This window comes from Parus major, chromosome Z, assembly GCF_001522545.3.
Source record: "Parus major isolate Abel chromosome Z, Parus_major1.1, whole genome shotgun sequence".
NCBI lineage: Eukaryota > Metazoa > Chordata > Aves > Passeriformes > Paridae > Parus > Parus major.
The window spans coordinates 8,386,218-8,401,774 of NC_031799.1; positions in this window are offsets into that span (position 1 = coordinate 8,386,218).

A 15,557-nucleotide genomic window follows, 5' to 3' on the forward strand; every position below is an offset into this window, starting at 1 on the left:
GAAATTAGAATGATGGGTTCTTCTCCACCCTCGTGGGAGAACAGGGACATCCTGGAGTTTGTGATAACCAGTCAGTTATCTGCGACTGGTGAGGCTGTTACAATCTATTTAAAGCATTCATGGATTTCTCACCCTGATGTGCCCATGCATCTCTGGTAAAGGGATAGAGAGATTTCTGACAAAGTCTGGATGCTGTGGGGACTCCATTGTTTTGCCACCAGTTCTTATGTCTTGGTGTCCACTATATTTCCATATCCTGTTGCTTCCCTATGAATATGGCAGGTTAGAGGCCGGTTTGTGCCTGAAATTCCCTGTGAATATGTTCAATGATACAGCTGTGAGGAGGCATGGCAGGTTCCCATTTTTTCCCTCCATCCATGCTTGCCCTTCAAGAACAAGCCCTTCAAGCCCTTTGTAAGAACAAGAAGAGCTGTGAAGTTCCTGACAGGAGATTGTTCAGGGGATCTCCATGATGGTGCCTGGCTCAGTTTTGGGGGGTATGCATGCCTCTGGAGCAGCCAAAGCTGTTGTTTGTGCACGCATTGCTGGATGGACTGTTTTGATGTGCATCCTTTCACCTTTTTGTTTGCTCATCTGTAATGGGGACACGTGAGAATGCTGCTGATGTGATAGACCTTTTTAGAGGCCTTCTTAAAGACCCACTTAAATTTCCTTTGGGTTTACAGTCAAATCTCATGCCAGGCCAGTTTATGCCTTGTTTTCATCATCATCTGAGCCTTGACTTCCTAAGGCTGAGAGGTGATCATCCCCAACCCTTCCTAGCTTTGGAGGGCCAGGTGCTGCACCTTTATCTTAAAAACGTGGGTTTTTTTAATAGGAGCTGACCCTAGCTTCTCTAGAAAACTTTGGCAGAAATATGCCTCTCTGAGCAGTTGACCTTCCCTTCTGTGCATCTTAAGCTCATCTGCATCTACATTTATAGAGGAAAACAGGTTAGAAGGAGCCCACAGAGCCACGGGTCAGATTTGGGTAACATGGTCTAGTGGCAGGTGTTCCTGATCATGAGAGGGGGATTGGAAGGACATGATCTTTCAAGACCCAATCCATTCTGTGATTTTGTGGTCTGAAGGAGGGTCTGCCAGCATTATCAGTGTGGCTGGGCAGCACCACCAAGCTGCTGGACTTCCAGAGTTCCTGTGAGCACCCAGAAAAATCCTGTCTGAGCATCCACCTGCAGACAACTGCTCAGTGTGCTCAGATGTGCAAACACACCCAGCATTATAGCCTGGGCATCACTGCACTCCGGGGGCAGCACATAGCAGAGAGGACAAACATTACTGCCCCAAATCACAGCTGCTTGTGGCCTGTCACCTCTGCTACACTGGGCTGGGACCCTCCCTAAGGTTTCAGTGTGCTGCATGTAGGCAGGATGGGAGCTGCTGGCTCCAGCTGGTTTGCAGGACAGATAAGTGTACACACTGGCTGTTATTTATGCCTTAGCTTTTGTCACCCAAAGAGACATTTGGGAACAAACTGCCCTCAAACTGGGTCTTTTCAGTTCCCAGTGCCCGACTCTGCTTCTCATGCCTGTCCTTTATTTCAGTGAACACACTCAATCCCTCACCAGGCTCTTGGGAGGATTGAGAATTAAACGATGCAAAAATCCCTGCCAGCTGCCTGCGTGGGGCTCTCGGATGAGTCTCACTGGCTCAGTGCGGGCGGGTGCACAAGAAACGAGGTCATGGCCACAGGGGAAGCAGGAGCCATGGCCCCTGGCTCCAAGCACCACAGCTGCCCCTGTCCCAGGAGCAGCTGCCAGGGTGCCAGTGCAGATCCCTGGCACTGTGCTGGAGGGGCCCAGGGGCTGGCTAAAGACCTCACACCCATAGGCTTAGCAGTACTGTTGGAGGATGCTGCACCCATGCTGGCAGTGACAGCAATGCTTGGGAAGTGTTTTTGGGCTCTCTGAAGAAATTTCCAGAGTGGAGGACCTACCTTTCACACTTAGATCTGGAAAAGTAAAATGCCAGAAAAGAAAAATCTCTGCTAGCAGAGCTGGTTCAATTTTATTTCAGAGAGAAAAAAATAATACACCCTATATATGATGTAGTGATGATAAAACACAGAATCACAGAATAAGCTGAGTTTGGAACCACAAGGACCCACAAGAATCAACTCCAGCTCTTGGCCCTGCACAGGATACCCCTAAGAGTCACACCATGTGCCCAGGAGCATTGTCCAAATGCTTCTTGAACTCAGACAGGCTTGGTGCTGTGACCACTTCCCTGAGAAGACTGTTCTGGTGACCTGTGTGTGAAGAACCTTTTCCTAATATCCAACCTAAACATCTCCTAACGCAATTTAAGGCTATTCCTTTGGGTGTTGTCACTGGTCACCATAGGATGATAATCACTCAAGTGACAGATCAGGTCACCTTATGCCATTAAGTGAGTCCTTTGTTCACTGTCTTCAGGCTCTGGAGGTCTAAAGGCACATACATCGTAGTTCTCATCAGTGTGAATTCTTTCCAGTGTGAATGCTCAAGGTCCAGGGAGGAGGCGATCACAGCTCTCTTGTTCCAGGTACAGTGGCTGCACTGGCGTGGGAGGCACTTGGCTACTTTTGAGGTACCCATCCCAGGCTGTGCTCTCTAAACATGCTCCACGGGGGACAAACTGTTTCCAGGAGCTGGCTTCTTGCCCTGACAGGGCTGCCCCTTTTTTTTTATCTCTGCTCACTGCAGCTGGAGTAAACCCACAGGGGAGCAGAGGGGTGCACGTAGCTCTTATAAAAATGTTGCTCAGTTGCCTCGCATCCACTTTGATACTGAATGGGTGAGGGAAGGAAAGCGGATAATGTTCATGCATTAAAGTTACAGCCCTTTCCTCCTCTGCTACTAATCCCCATTCAGATTTAATCAGACAAAGAGTCCTCGTGGTCTGAGCTATTGCAGCAACAGCCTGCTCCAGGGGGGCTGTGCCTCAGCAGCTGTTCCAGCTCACAATGAAAGGACAAATGGTTTTGAGAGGTTGTGATCTGAAACACAGCAGCAGGTAGAGACAACGCCAGGGGGCATTGAGAAAAGTGTCAGCCAATGCCACATGGATCTGTGCCTGGTAGCTGAGCTAACCAGTCAGGTTACATTTTAGGTGTGATGCAAGAGGAGTGTGGAGGGATGCTGAGAACCTCAAAGATGACAGGCAGGCAGTGGAGAACTGGGAGAGCTGGATGAAAAACACAAGAAGTTAATGTAATTTCTCTTTAGGACTGTGTCAGCCAGATGGGTCCAACATTTGGCAGGGAAAAGATCCTTTGCCATGGAGTTCAGAATAGCTCAGATGGGAATTTTGAACAGACTCGTTCATGTGAGGGAAGGGGGAAAGAGTAATGGTGTTCTGCAAGAAGGCTCCACAAGATCTTGGTCAGAAGAACATGGTTGTGTGAAAAACAAGGTTCACATAATTTTTATAGAATTTAAAAGTTTAATTAAAAAAAACAATTAGGAGAAAAAAAATAAAGTCTACAGATATGGCCGGGTGTCTCTACATTCAGCCAAGAGAGCACACCTTACTAACAAAGGATTGTCCCTAAAAAACAGAACCCTACTATATATCCATAAATTCTCATGCATATTCATACATTCTTCTTAGGATCTTTGGTGTTCTTCTGCTCAGTTTTCTCTTGCCCCCTTCCCAATAGATCAATCTTCTTGGCGCCATTGAGATTTACATTCTCTGATACCAGGAACGCAATAAATTCCTCCCCCCAGAGTTCTGGTCACTGCTGTCTTCATCTGGATAAGACAGTTTACAAATGCAGGAGTTCTCTAGCTATTTTTTCCTCAGTCTTTGGGTTATACAAACAAAAGCAGTTTTTATTTTAATACTATGCCATAACCTAACATATATGTATTATACTACTATTTCTAAATTTCATCAATAACAGAAATAAAGAAAACTATATTAATACAACAAAATTTCTCTTTCTTATACACATAACATTCATTTTAATATTTGCAAAAAGCCAACAATATAAAATGTATCTATAACAGTTGGAAGTTGAAGTTTGAAGTATTGGTTATGGCCTGAAACACTGCAACACTGGCAGATTAATAATTCTGCACTCCACCATGGAAGGACTTCATGAATATAAAGACCTCTGCTCTAGCTGAGTTGAACTTGAGGCCATATGATGCATCTATGAAGAGAAAATTGTAGGACATCAAGGTTTGTTTTGGACAAAGAAATCTTAGTCTGCGACAAAAAGGAATCTGTAAGCATGATGCTGTCTGAGGTGGTGCCCATATTCAGAGGTAAGTAAAGTATTAGCATCATCTCATCTGACATTTGCCTTCCTCTGAGCTAAGGTCCCTGAGCTTCCCTAACAGTCAGTAGAGAAAAAGAGGTATTTTCAGGGCACCTAACCTAGTTTAGATACTCTCTTCAGGGTGAAGAGAACTGTTGCCAAAATGTGTGCGCACAGACACAATGGGAAGAGCTCAGACACCCAGACTGCAGACACCTGCATTTGCAAAGCTAAATCCTGACCCAGAAGGAATCTCACAGAAGCCTAGGGACTTCTTCTTCTTACTCCAAAGGACACTGAGGGAACAAGCAATGAGGACACAAAACAGAATCTGAAGGAAAACACGGTCTCCAGAAGAAAAGTGTGGTCAATGACCCAGAGGTGACAAATCAGAGAGGACAAAGCATCTGCTCACCCTGTAAGACTGCAGCAAGACTGCAGCAGGACAAAGACAGGGCTAGCAAATGTTCTTCAAACCTTTGCCAAGGGACAGAGCAGTTCACAAAACCACAGAATTGCAGAATATGCTGAGTTAAAAGGGACCCGTAAGGATCATTGTCCAACACTTAGCCCTGCACAGGACACCCCAAGCCATATGCCTCAGAGGATCCAGAATTGTACAGGTTTGCACAAACACAGCGTCAGGATAAAGGCATCTCTCCCGCTTTTGCTCCAGGGCCAAGGCACTGACATATCTCCCACCTGCCAAACAGCAAAACCTGTCTGAGTGGTGGTATAAGCACTCAAAAATGTAGGAATTATGAGGCTGAGAGTATCCAAAGCTGATGGCATTGGAATTAGGTGCAATGATGAGTTTTGAGAAACCCCTGTGTGCAGAGGGGAAGTCCTTTGTCTTCGTTTGATTCTGTGAGAGAGTTGCCAGCTCCAGCTGTGCTGCTTGCTTGGCTTTTGGCCAAGGCTTTGGAGTGTATCAATCCCCCTTTCCTTGCTGTTGGGAGGGCCTCCTGGTTTGGCTGATGGCCCAACACACACCTAAAGCACAAAAAGCTCTTCCCTTCCTTACAGAAAGATGAGATATGGCAGAGATGCCAGCTCCACCATCCCCACATTTACATGTAATTAGTACTAAAACTTAGTGCCTATGGGGTTGGCTTGATAATACCCTGCAGTTGTGTTTTGGTCTGTGAAAACTCACTCTGCCAGCATGGAATTGGTGAGGCCACAGAGAAAAACTTCCACTTAATGACACCAGAACTAGGTGGTTTTCTGGTAAATCCTCAAATTATAAGCACCCCACAAGAAACAAATTAGGTTCAATCTACAAGGCTCCTGGGTACCTCCAGCCACTCAAACTTCCAGATCCTGCAGGGAAACATGCCTTTTGTTGCTGCCTGGTGTTGTCTTAGCAGATCTTTGCACAACAAAGAGCTAGGGCTGCTTGGTAGTTTGATGGGAGACCTCTAGAGAAACTTGTCTGCCTTATGGGAAGGTGTACATAGATAGGGATGCTTTTCTTCTACATCTGTTTTGTCTCTGTAGGGTACCTAGTTCCAGAATATCAATGGGCTTTTTTTTGCAGTCAGGCTTGTGATGGATACTGCCTGCTGCCATCAGCCTGAGGAACTGGGTTTTCTCCTGTGGATGTGTCAGCCAAGGCTTGGCTTTAAGGAGTTTCTGGATGCAGAATACAGCACCAGTGTAACCATATGGGAACAGGAGCTGATAGCTGGCTGGATGAGAGCTGCAGACTAGACAGGAGCTGCTGGGTATGGGACGAGGCAGACAAAGTATACAAATCCTATGATAGAAGCAAAAATTGCTTTACCGGACATCTTTGTGAGACATCAGCATTTTTGCATTAAACAAATATTCCACGGTAGATAATTGGCTGTCAATTAAGGATAAAAAGGGAGGCAAATATTATTGTATCTGGCTAAAATTTCCAGCATTTTGGATGCTGACTTTTTTTAGATTTGTGTAGTTGCAAGTCACCATTTTTCCAAGCAGAACGTTCTTTGTTAATGCATGTAGCTCTGAACATGAAAGCAAACAGCATCTGGAAGCAAACTACTTATAATGAGTGCCATTAAGAATTTCTGTCTGGAAACCACAAAATTATCCCTAGCACATGCAAATGACTCTGCCAATCTGTTTCTTTCCTACCCACTAAGCATGACAATGACACTGTGTTTCTTCTTCTGGTTGGGGGTCTTGCTGCTTACCTAGGCTTTATGAGCAGGCTCCAATCAGCATCTCCCCAGTGGAGAGATGACAGGAAGACTCCCACTACCACAGGCAGTACCCAGGCCACACAGGCAATACCATCCTAAAAGAAAGTCATGTAAAGTGAAGCCATTCACAGAACCACACAATCCAGACAACCTTATTGCTGTGGGCAGGGACACTTCCACTAGACCAAGTTGCTTAGAGCTCCATCCAACCTGGCCTTGAACACTTCTAGGGATGGTACATCCATAATTTCCCTCAGAAATGTGTGCCAGGGCCTCACCACCCTCACAGTAAATAATTTCTTTCTAATATCTAATCTAAACCCACCCTTTTTCAGTTTGAAGCCATTCCCCTTTGTCCTGTCACTGCATGCCCTTGTAAAAAATACCCCTCGATTGTTCCTGTCAGCTCCCATAAGGTACTTGAAGGCCTCAATAAGGTCATCCCTAAGCCTCCTCTCTTCCAGTCTTGAACAGTCCCGTCTCCCTCAACCTGTCTTCACAGCAGAGGTGTTCCATCCCTCTGATCATCTTGGTGGCCTCCTCTGGGCTCACTCCAGCAGGTCCCTGTCCCTCCTGTGCAGGGACCCCAGCTCTGGATGCTCCAGCTGGGTCTCAGCAGAGCAGAGCAGAGGGGCAGAATCCCCTCCCTCCCCTGCTGCCCACGGGGCTCTGGATGCAGCCCAGGACACGTTTGGCTCTCTGGGCTGTGAGTGCCATGGCTGGGGCATGTCCAGCCTCTCACCCACAGCACCCCCAGGTCCTTCTGGGCAGGGCTACTCTCTGTTCATTCCACAGCCTGTGCTGATTCTGCAAGCTCTGGCAGCATTTAGCCTCCCAATGGCAATGGAAACAGCCTTGATAATGACTAGAAATCCTAAAACCATCAAATAATTTAGAGACAGGCTCCCTAGGGAAAAGTAATGGCATATGCAAATGTTTACCTAATCACAATCTAATTACTCATCTGGAATTTGGCCAGGATGCTGAGACTAAGAGCAGTACCCCAAGGAAAGGGTTTTAGGGTCTCTGGTGAGTGCACATACTTGGGATCTTGGCTCTGTACACTTAGCAGAAATTGTAGTGGGGCAGAAAGCATGCCTGGTACTGCCAAAAAACTACTCTGGGCTAAGCAAATGATATTGCAGGTAGGTTACTTCTTCACAGCATCATACTTCTAGAAATTAGACAGCCACCTCTGCCTTCCAGCAGCTCTTAGGGCACCCCAGCAATTAACTGGCAGGGCCAGTTTTTGTTTCAGATGAAGCAATGAAGATGACTCTTCAGTGAAGATCAAGCTGGACCCTGGCTTAACCTTTTGCTGGGTAACCCTGTCATGACCCTATCAAATTATATTGATGGATGTCACTACAGACTGTGTGGCTTCAGTGCCCAGATTTGAGAAACTTCGTAGTTGGGAAGAGGGAATGGCATCTCAGCAGACTGGGAAAGTTTGTTTCCCATAGGTGATAGGAGGCTAGACCTGAGCAGCTCTCCAATCCCTCCTACACCACACTGCCTTCCACTGTGGCACCTGACCTTGTCTCAATGGCATTACTGTGTTGCTGCCCTTTCCTACAGGATTGTTCTGCTTTTGTGTGCGTCCCTTTCCTCAGTGACAATCACTAGTTTCTTGCACAAGGCAAGACCCGACAAACTCAAGCCAGTTAAAGGCATTTGTGGCATCCATGCTCTGGTAGTAGGCTTTGAGAGAAGTTACATCTGAGCCTTTCTCAGGCAGACAGGAAGAGATGAGGAAGAAGAGAAGCCGGGAGGTAAATGACAGCCCTGGAATCAAGCAGGTGCTTTTCAGAGTGGAGATGTTAGTTGAGGGTGTCAGTGCCCCCTGCTCTTTCCCTTTGTTTGGGTTCAGATCGGGACAAGTCTAGCAGGTTTGCTGAGGAATAGCTCGGGAGCCATGGTGTGTTGCAGAAGCATTGCAGTGAGGCTCAGGGCTGCACCATCAATCCAGTTATAATCCAATGACTAGGGACTGCTCACCCTTCAGCTTTCACAGCTTCCTGCCAAGGCAAGGAATCCTTGCAGACCACTTATCACAGTGCCAATGTTTAAACACCCTATCTGTCCCAGGCTGTTTCCCTCCAACCTTTGCTGATTTTTCCTGAGCAACTTTATGTAACCAGCTGGGCTGGATTTCCATGAGTGTGGAGCAAAGGCTTATTGACCTTGTTTGTTGTTTTATGATAGAAAAGAAAGTCAGTAAGGGCAGTACTTTCCTCATTTGTGTTTTTTTTTTTTTAATTGCATTTTATTTTTTTTTTATCCTCAACTCTCAGAAGTGGCTCAAAGAATTAATGGCTGATGTCTATTCTAATTGCAACATAAAATGGTAATATCCATCCCAAGAAACACAAGAAATTTGGGATTATTAGCTACAGTTTTGAATTTTGCTTTTGTATTTGCATTTTATCAACTTACTTCATGCAAAGATGCAAAACAGTCCCCAAATGATACCCATCCTGTTCAGGGTGTTTCTGAAGTGAAGATTTCAAGAGGATCCTCTATTTCAGTTACTTTGTCAAGACTCACCCTCTTAGACCTGCCATCAAAGATAGAAGGTGAAATTCAGAAACATGGTAATAAAGGTATGGTCCATAAAACAACTTTCAGGCTGTAATTCTGCCTGTTTTGTAACTTATCTTCACTTGCAGTTTGCTCTGTTATTGAGGGAACTGTGCCCCACAGCTGCTAGGCACAGTGTATTGTGGACACAGGTATGTAAAATCTGAAGAGTCTTTAATTTTTATTTTTTGTTGTTTAAAAAAAGGAGCTTTGAGGGAGTAATGGGAAACAAATTACAGTATGGACGGTGAGATATTAATTACTTGTTATTGCTTGTCTTACATTGCAGCAATCAGCAGCACAGTGCTAGACACTGCACAGGCATTTAATGAAATGGATAAGCTTCTCTTGTCTTTAAGATTCTTTTGAAAAGGATTTTTCTGAATCCTTTGGGAATGCAGACAAAAAGAGGAGTGAAAATGTGAACTAGAGAGACTTCTGGTGAACTGAGGAGAGCAGAACTCCAAAATTCTTGCTTTCTGCAAACCCTTTGAGGAGGTTAGTAGTGAAAATTGTCACAACAGGGCTTTTACTCCATTATTGCAGCCCCAGAAGCTTGGAGGAGGGAGAGCCAGCTTGCCTGCCTGCCTGCTTTCCCCTTTTCTTCAGGTAGCAGGAGGGCATGGCACACATACACACTGCTTGAACTCCAGCATTATGGAAAAGTTTAGCTGGTAGGTTAAACAGCCTGTTTGCATAGGAAGTATCGGTCACTTGGCCTCTTCTAGAGAGCTGGTGGCTCTCCTGAACTGTGTGGGGTTGGCCTTTCCCTGCTATGTACTTTATTCCTCCAGAGAGTAATTTTACAAGAGCACTATAAAAATTCTGACAAAAAATATGCTATACATAAATACGGTTAAAGACCCTCCCGTCTTACCAAGGCATTTTTTGTTTTAAAGTAGAAACCCCTTTTCTGCCCCTGCTGCTCTCAGGTAGCAGGTACACTACGATAAAAAAATCACGCCAGAGAGAAGAAACTACGTCAGCTGCCCCACATCAAAGTGAAAGATACCCAGTATTCCTGAGGGGGTAACTTTTTTGCCTGTGATACTCTTTCCTAGATGTTAACTGGCTCAGTGGCTTTTGACTGTGCTGTTGGGATGGCAGTACCAGTCAAGCAGGCAGAAGAACCCTTTGTATTCTCATAGTGCCTGTTCCTCAGAGCCAACTGCTTCTGCTGTGTTTGCCAACAATTTCAACTTTGACAAATAGCTCCTCTTTAATGTCTGACAAATGTTAATCTTCAAAGAATAAAAACTACAAAAGTAAGAGAAAAGCTATTCCCCCAGGCTCCTCTATTGAAGAATAACCTTCTGTACTGCTCAAATATCTGCTAATGTGAACAGAACAATAACTGAAGACACACCTGTATAGCAGGAAACAAGCCTAGGTGGGGTAAGGGGATTTTGCACCTTGCCAAGTTACAAGTGGCTCCTCTTGGAAAGGTAAATTATCTGATTTACTTAAAATAAAATATTTATTGACTCCCTTTTAAGAAGGAAGCCATGGCTCAATTTAGGCATGAATCCAGTCAAAGAGGAATATGGAACAGCAGAATGGTGTCACCTGTTCCTGTAGAATCAGAAGGTGACCATCTCACAGGACTCCATAGATCTGTACAGCTGATCTGCAGCACCAAGACCAGGCAATACTGGTTTTATCCTGATGTGACCAGCCATGCACAATACATGCTACTTACACTTGAGAAGTGCTAACTTAAACTGAAAAGGTGCAAAACACAAATAATACTGTTAGAAATAGGGATCTCTAGACTTCTTGGGAAAAAAAAAAAAAGTCTTATTTTTTAAATCTGAAAAAGCAAAATTAGAAGATAGAGTTTCTGTCTGATGTCTAAATGTTAGAAAGACAGAAGCACTATTTTAACTGGAAGGTGAAGCTGGCAGAATGAGAAACATGAGTATTTTGGGATGTTTGAACAGTTACTGTAAAGTGCTGTAGCAAATACCCAAACTGTTTGTAAAGGAGACGGTACTAGAGCAGTGTGAGTGCAGGAACAGGGGTTTTGATCCCAGGGATCTCCTCCTGTGTCCCATATCACTATCAGACAGCACATATGTGTTGAGGAGGGGATAGTTAAGCTAAATGCAGCCAAGAATAAATATTGCTCGAAGTACAGTATTTCTGCTGATCAGAATGATCTTTTCAGCCTAAGGCAGAGGCTTTCAGGGCACCTGAGCATGCTTCATCTTGTGGATATGCTAGGACAGAAAAAGTGTGTTCAGTAGGATCAGGGAAGTGATTATGCCTCTGTATTTGGCACTGGTGAGACCACACCTGTGTCCAGTTCTGGGCCCTTCAGTTCAGGAGTAACATTGAGGAGCTGGAGTGAGTCCAGCTGGAGCTGGGAAAGGATCTAGAGCTTAAGGAGTGGATGAGGGAGCTGGGAGTGTTTAGCCTAGAGAAAAGGAAGCTCACAGGGACATAATCTCTCTGTTAAGAGTGATATTGCTCTGATAGTGACCTGAAAGGAGGGTGTAGCCAGGTGGGGGACAGTCTCTTCTCCATACAACCAAGGACACCATGAGAGGACATAGTCCCAAACTCTTTGTGGAGAGGTTTAGGTTGGACACTTGGAGGAATTTCTTCACAGAAAAGGAGATCAAACTCTGGAATGGGCTCCCCAGGGAGGTGGTGGAGTCCTTGGAGGTGTTAAAGGAAAGACTGGGTATAACCCTTTGTGCCATGGTTTGGTTGACATGTGTAAGGCTGGACTTGATGATCTCAAAGGTCTTTTCCAACTGAATTGACTTCTTGATTCTGTGATACCTCCTTTTGGGAGAGCAGCAATTGTGCCACTGTGCATCCTGGCTAGGTGAGGGATCACTGGCTGACAGCATCAGTCCTAGCATGCTTGGTTAGATCCCAAGGAATCCGTTTTGGGGTCTCTGCTTCATAAAGACCCTGGTTTGCTGCCTTTGCTGCTCACTGCTTGGACAGACAAAGACCCACACTATATGTGTGTAGCTCTGTGTGTGGTCTGCAGCATAATCCTACTGTGTTGCTCAAGGACAAACCGCCTCAACACGAACAAGAAAGGCCATGTTTGGGATGCTTGGAATAATTGTATGAGAAATGCATTCAGTTCTATCAACTCTGTCATAAGCAGTTGAAAGACTTTTCTGCAGAGCAGCTGTAATTAAAAGATCAGTTCCCATGGAAGCTGCTCACATGTAGAGGGTTTTTTCCCTGAGATGAAAGGACCCCTCTTGCTTCTCCAACCTTTTGAACACACATTTGTAATCAAAACATGGTACATAACTTTGTGCTGTTTTAAATGGTTATGTGGTGACAGTGTCCATGCATCTCATCATCTCTAATTATTTATAATCAGGACACTCTTTAATACATCCTTCCTTAAAGAATTATCACTATCTCAATTTTGTGGGTGGAGAATTAAGGCACAAAAGCTGAAGCTGAACCCAAGTGGTCATGCTGCACAGGGAGGAAAGCTAAATAGCTGCAGAGAGTTCCTCAGCGTGCCAAAAGGAAAGGCTCAGTACAGGGACTGCAGTGGCACAGTTGTGGGTGGACAGGAGAGTTGGAGGGGCTCTGCTTCAAGAGGCAATTAAAATTAAGTCACTGATTAATGCCTCAAATTGCCAGACTGCTGTCACTACCAGATGTCATCAATCTTTAGGAAAGGACAGGACTGGGACACTGGAAAGCGGATGTTCCAAAGTTTTCTGCCTGTTTGGTAGGGCTGCTGCCCTGTCCACCTTGCTGTTCTACAGGTGGAGAAGTCCTATCCATTCCCCAGCCTTTAAATTTTTTTGAACATCTTTGAGTTTTAAAAGCAACATTATAGTTCATGTATAATTGAGAGGATGGCAGGCTGTTTCCCTGTACATGTCTGTGGTGATTTTTAGCTAGTGCCCTGACTTTAGGTTGCAATCCATTCCAGAGAATGGGTGCATTTCAAGATGTTATTCAAATATGTCCTGCACACAGGTAAAGCACCACACAGGGTTGTGGAAGAGATGTAGTGATTTTGCAAATATTACATTTTATTAATAAAGAAATTGACCAGAAATACCAATGAAAGCTGTTTCAGCAGCCTGTTATTTTACAGGTTTTTGAGGTCTGCCTCCCAATATCAGAATATCAATCAACTGCTTAGTCTATATTCAGCACTGAATTCCTGCCAAATGTCATAGGGTAAATTAAAAGCTTTTTTCCTTATCTTTAGAGCTTAGCTCCAAAAACCAGGTCTGAGATGATTTTTTTTGTCAGTTGCGTAACAGTAAAAATGGTTTAACAGATCTAAACCCTTTCATTTAAAATAAAGCCCATGTGGGTTTGCTACATACTAACTTTCAGCTTGACCCATTCTCTAGCCATAAATACAAAATTCAAAAAATGCAGAACAAGAAGAGAAGAAACAAACACAGTTTATGTAGACTGCAAATATAACTATAATATTGCTCTCTGAACAGGGAAACTACAGCAAACAGGTATAAAACAGCTGGCAAGCTGCAGTGACTGGAGTATCACCCATTTATTACTTTCCCATTCAACAGCAGGTGAGCTGAGACCAATGGCTGAGGTCTGAGTAGCCAGAGAAAATTAACTCTTGCTCTGCAGGGAGTGAAAAAATCAGATGTCACAAAAATCACAACACTTTGGAGTTGACGGTGATGCCTCAGTTTTTATTTTGCAGAGTACCTTTTGTTCAGGAAGGCAGATAATCTCAGTGTGTATGGAAGTTACTGTAGTGTGCTTGATGCACTGCATTTTTCCTCCTTAATTCAGCAGACCTCTCCAACAAAAAAAGTATGCTGCTGATGGAGTGTGCTGCCTGTGCTACCAGAACACACTGTCAGCTGCACAATTTAGATCTGATGTGCTGCAACAGGTTTTAGGGCTTTGCTTCTAGTTAAGCATTTGTGAACTTGGCACTCCCTTTTGTGGATTTTTAGAAACAAACTTGGAAAGATCAGTCACGTTTAATAGCTTGAAAACAGCACAGAACTTGGGTTCTCCACCCCCATTCTACTGCAGCTTTTCTATCACTAAGCTATTTTTCGTATTTATGACAACAATGTCCAGAGGAAGAACTAGAAACAATAACAAAGCAAGATCCATTGGATCCATCCATTTAATCTGGGAAAACGTAAGGAAGTTGATTTCAAAGAGCAAGCATAATTTAGGAGAAGGTAACTCTACCTTGCAAAAGTTTTGCAGGAATGACTTCATCCTTTTTCCAGTCTATCTGAGATGGAAAGAATAGGTGGGATGGACAGACACACAAGTACAAATGATTTATTTTGATTAGACAAAGCCTTGTAAAACATATGCGTCTTATTAGACCTCAGAACTACAGGGAAACCATAACATCTGTGATAATCCCAGCATTCACTGCTACTGTTGGTGGTAAGAGATCTCATCCTAGCTATAAGACACTTACTTAATTGCTACTCTTGCTAGTAGCACATTACTCTGATTTTAAAATGCATATGACATCATCTGCCCTTGATGAGATAATTTCCCTATTCTGGTAGCATTTACAAACTGTGGGCAAGAGAGGGACTTGCTGTACCAGGTGCCATGTGACGCAGTCTGTGACAATTATGGCCTTGAATGTTTTAATTTTTAAATTAGGACAGGCAGAGCAATGGGGCCCAGTAAAGGGAGGAGAGCAGTCATGATGAGATTGTGTGGTTGTGGCAGAAATTAGCTTATGCACAGTTCAGAGGACTTTGTCTGCAACAAGGCTGCAAAGAAGACAGGAAAGGAAAAGCATCAGGACAGCTCAGGGACCCCTGAGCTCACCTTTTGCTGATGAAAAGCTCTGAGGCTCTGAGGAAATGCAAAGCAACAGAGATCTGGAAAGGCCAGGGATCTGGTACTCTACCCTGAGACACATGGGTGACAAGTAATATTGGACTTTACAGAGAGAAACACTAATTTCCCTTCAAGTTAACTGAAAAGTCAGTGAGGTGCCCAGCTCACGGGTAGGGCAGGCTTGGATGATGTACTGCCAAAATGCAGAGTCTGATGTGCACGAGCTTTTAGCCTCTACTGCTGCTACTACATGTGATGAACACATAGAGAAGCAAATCAGAGGTTTTGAGGAGTCTAGCAGAATTTCAGAAGCACTGAAGCCACTTCATAGGGGCAAGAAGAGGAGATTTCTTCCCTGATTGCCTCAGTGCTGGCACTTGCAGCTCCCTGCACTGACAGTTGCCATTCACACTGCTAAGTGGAAGTGTTCCCAGTCCCTTGAGTCTGCCTTTGGTAACACCCCTAGCACACAGTCTGGTTGATTGTTTGCAGGAATACCATGGTTTATCCTTACAAGTGACTCTTGGTGTCTCAGAGATATGTATGTTTTTAACACATTCCCTTCACTGATGCACTTCTGGGCAGCAAACATAAAGGCAGAAAAATCTGCTGTGCAGAAATCAAATCTCCCTTGTCTAGGTGTCAACCTTGGGAAGGTTGGTTTGTTTTTGAAACCCAATTAGGAGTCTTGTCCTTCACACTCTGTGCAGACTTTGG